At 38.0% G+C, this 4,477-nt stretch overlaps 1 pseudogene; it reads left to right on the forward strand.

Annotated features, from left to right (window-relative positions):
- The first annotated feature begins 3,850 nt into the window (after nucleotides 1-3,850).
- Nucleotides 3,851-4,080, forward strand: LOC132499269 (small nuclear ribonucleoprotein G-like; annotated as a pseudogene).
- The last annotated feature ends 397 nt before the right edge of the window (nucleotides 4,081-4,477 follow it).

Raw genomic sequence — 4,477 nt, forward strand, 5'->3', positions numbered from 1 at the left:
CATGGCCGCTGGGCCTGCGCATCCGGAGCCTGTGCTCCGCAACGGGAGAGGCCACAACAGTGAGAGGCCCACATAACGCAAAAAGGGAAAAAAAAAAAAAAAAAATCAATTAATGTGATACACAACATTAATAGAATAAAGAATAAAAATCATATGATCATGTAAATGGATGCAGAAAAAGCATTTGAAAAAATCTAACAACTTTTATGATAAAAACTCTTAATAAACTAGGTATAGAAAAGAAATGTACCTCATCATAATAAAGGATATATATGACAAGCCCACAACGACAAGCCCACAACTAACATACTCAATGGTGAAAAGCTAAAAGCTTTTCTTTTAAGATCATGAACAAGGCAAGGATGCCCACTCTCACCACTTCTGCTTAACATAGTACTAGAAGACCTAGCCAGAGAAATTAGGCAAGAAACAGAAATAAAAGCCATCCAAATTAGAAAGGAAGAATTAAAAGTGTTCCTGTTTGCAGACAACATGATCTTATACACAGAAAACCCTAAAGATTCCATTTTTTAAAAAGCTATTAGAACTAATAAATTCAGTAAAGTTGCAGGTTACAAAATCAACATACAAAAATCAGTAGCATTTATATAGACTAACAATGAACTATCTGAAAAGGAAATTAGGAAAATAATCCTACTTATAATAGCACCAAAAGGAATAAAATACATATGAATAACCTTAACTAAAGGGGTGAAAGACTTGTTTACTGAAAACTACAAATCACTGATAAAAGAAATGAATATGACACAAACAAATGGAAAAACATCTTATGTTCACTGATTGGAAGAACTGATATTGTTAAAATGACCATACTATCCAAAGTAATCTACAGGTTCATTGTATTCTCTATCAATATCCCAATGGCATTTTTTACAGAAACAGAAAAAAAACAGTTCTAAAATTCATATGAAATCACAAAAGACTGTGAATAGCCAAATCAATCTTGAGAAAGAAGAACAAAGCTGCAGTCTCACAGTTCCTGATTTCAAAATATATTACAAAGCTAGAGTAATCAAAACAGTATGGTACAATATTTTAATTAAAACATAAAATCAAAACAGAGTACAAAGCAGAGAAATAAATCCATGCGTATATGGTCAACTAATATTTGAAAAGGGTACCAGGAATACACAATGGGAAAAAGGATAGTTTGTTCAACAAAAAGTGTGGGGAAAACTGGATATCTGCATGTAAAAGAATGAAACTGGACCCTTACTTTACATCATACAGAAAAAACAGCTCAAAATGCATCAAATTCTTAAACATAAGACCAAACACTGTAAAACTCCTAGAAGAAAACGTAGGAGAAAAACTTCATGACAGTGGCCTTGGTGATGATTTCATAGATAAGACAGCAAAAGCACAGGCAACAAAAATAAGCAAGTGGCACCACATCCAACTAGAAAGTTTCTGCACAGTAAAGGGAACAATTAAAAGGCAACCTATGGAATGGGAGAAAATATTTGCAAATCACATATCTGAAAAGGGGTTATTGTCTAAAATATATGACGAATTCCTACAACTCAATAGTTAAAAAAAAACAAACTAATACTCTGACTTAAAAATGAACTAGACTGGGCTTCCCTGGTGGCGCAGTGGTTGAGAGTCCGCCTGCCTATGCAGGGGAAACGGGTTCGTGCCCCGATCCAGAAGGATCCCACGTGCCGCGGAGCGGCTGGGCCTGGGAGGCACAGCCGCTGGGCCCGCGCATCCAGAGCCTGTGCTCCGCAACGGGAGAGGCCACAACAGTGAGAGGCCCGCGTACTGCAAAAAAAAAAAAAAAATGAACTAGACTGAACATTTCTCTAAAAAAGACATGCAAAAGGTCAATGGTATATGAAAAAATGCTCAACATCACTAATTATCAGAGAAATTCAAATCAAAACCACAATGAAATATCACCTCACACCTGTCAGTTTGCTTATTATCAAAAAAAAGACAAGAAGTGTTGGCCAGGATGTAGAGAAATTGGAACCCTTGTACATTGTTGGTGGGAATGCAAAATGGTGCCACTGCTATTGAAAACAGTATGGAGGTTTCTCAAAAAATTAAAAATACAACTACCATATAACCCAGCAGTCCCATTTGTGGGTATTAATCCAAAAGAATTTAAATCAGGATCTCTAAAAGATAATAGTGCTTTTATGTTTATTACAGCAATATTCACAATAGCCACGATGTGGCAATAACCTAAATGTTCACCATTAGATGAATGGATAAAGAAAATGTGGTATATACATAAAATAGAATACTCTTTGACCTTAAAAAGAAGGAAATCCTGCAATATACAACATGAATGAACCTTGAGGACATTATGCTAAGAAAAATAAGCCAATCACAGAAACATAAATATTGAATACTTCCACTAATATAAGGTATCTAAAATAATCAAATTCATAGAATCAAAGAGTGGAATGGTGGTTGCCAGGGGCTACAGAGAGGAGGAAATGGGGATAAAGTTTCAGTCAAGAAAGATAAATAAGCTCTAGAGATCTGCTGTTCAACATTGTACCTGCAGTCAACAATAATATATTATACACTTAGAAACTGGTTAAGAAGATAGATCTTATGTTAAGTGATCCTCTCACTATAAAATAAAATACAATATAAAATGAAACTGGGGACTTCCCTGGTGGCACGGTGGTTAAGAATCTGCCTGCTGATGCAGGGGACACAGGTTCGAGCCCTGGTCTGGTAAGATCCCACATGCCACAGAGCAACTAAGCCTGTGTGCCACAACTACTGAGCCTGTGCTCTAGAGCCCGCGAGCCACAGCTACTGAGCCCATGCGCCTACAGCCCATACTCCACAACAAGAGAAGCCACCGCAATGAGAAGCCCGTGCACCACAACGAAGACCCAACACAGCCAAAAATAAATAAATAAATAAACATAAAAAATAAATAAGTAAAATGAAACTGGCTTTTGATTACAGATAGTTCAAGAAGCACTGTTCTGGACCAGGGATCAGCAAACTTTTTCTGTAAAAAGTGAGAGTAAACATGTAGGCTTTCCAGGCCAATCAGTCTCTGTTGCAACTACATAACTCTGCCCTTTTAGCATGAAAACAGCCATAGACAATACATAAACAATGAATGTGCCTGTGTTTCAATAAAACTTTATATTAAAAAAAGATGATGGGCCAGATTTGATCCACAAGCTGTAGTTTGCCCCTGTTATAAGCCATGAAACTCCAGGGAACAGATGTCTCATTTGTTTTAGTCTTCACTGTCTCTCCAGTGCCTAAAATATCCTTCACATAATAGGTACTCAATAACTATGTATTTAAAAGATGATTAGTCTACTTTATGATGCAGGTGCAGGTCTTGCCTGAATTGATGTAGATGTCATACGCCCAGGGCTATCAATGCCATGGATGACCATGATAAGAATGTTAACTGACTCTGGTTAACCACAGATAACCAGATAAAAACAACAGATGTTCCATGGATCAAATATAGTCTGGGAAGCAATGGCAATCACCAGTTGCTTGAAAAAAGAAAGGAAGAGGGTATTGGCACTTGGTAGGGTTTTAAGGAAGCTGTGAAAGTTTGAGAAGAATGGTAAGGGAAGCTAAAAGTGGTGTGTGATAGACACATTGCTTAATTGAGGTTGGAGAGCATGAGTGAGAGGTGGCAATGACCCAGAGGGCGGCAGTGTATTCTAACAAGGCCCTGGGCTTGGTGTTCCAGGTAGATTAGCCTAGAAGGAAGACTATTGAATACATCCTTGTCCTTTTCCTCTTTAAAAACCTCTGATGATACCACAGGAGTGTGAGGGAGACCACAAGTACCATTTCAGGGCAGCTCTAAGCACACTGAGTAGACACCATGAGCAAGGCTCACCATCCCAAGTTGAAAAAAATTTAAGGACAAGAAGTTATTACTGAAATTAAACAGCAACAGATGTATCCAAGGAATATTGTAGGAATTTGATCCTTTTATGAATCTTGTGACAGATGAATGTGTGGAGATCATATCCAGGGCAACAGAACACTATTGGAAAGGGGATAATACAAGGAAATAGTATCATCATGTTAGAATCCTTAGAAAGAGTATAAATGACGGCTGTGTTCAGCAGAGAAATCAATTGCTTCCACACGTCCCATCCTCAAAGGGCTTGTTTTATTGTGATGTAAAAGTCAGGTGATGCACACTTGTCCTATTACATTTTTTATTGAAATTTTTAAAAACCAAAATGCTGATAACTTGCTAAGATCAGATACAAGATTCCCTGACATCGGAAGTCTTTGATCATTTGGTTCCAATCTACCTTTCTCGTCACTTCATGCAGCAAACCCTTCCCCCAAATATATTGCTCCTAGAGCCACATCTGGCCATTTACTTTCCCTCAACATGCCGGATGCTTTCACATCTGGACACCTCAGCTCCAGCTATTCTCTTCCCCGCAATGCCTTTCCCTTCCTCTTCATCCAGCAAGGTCTCAGCCCCCCTTGG

This window comes from Mesoplodon densirostris, chromosome 11, assembly GCF_025265405.1.
Source record: "Mesoplodon densirostris isolate mMesDen1 chromosome 11, mMesDen1 primary haplotype, whole genome shotgun sequence".
Lineage (NCBI taxonomy): Eukaryota > Metazoa > Chordata > Mammalia > Artiodactyla > Ziphiidae > Mesoplodon > Mesoplodon densirostris.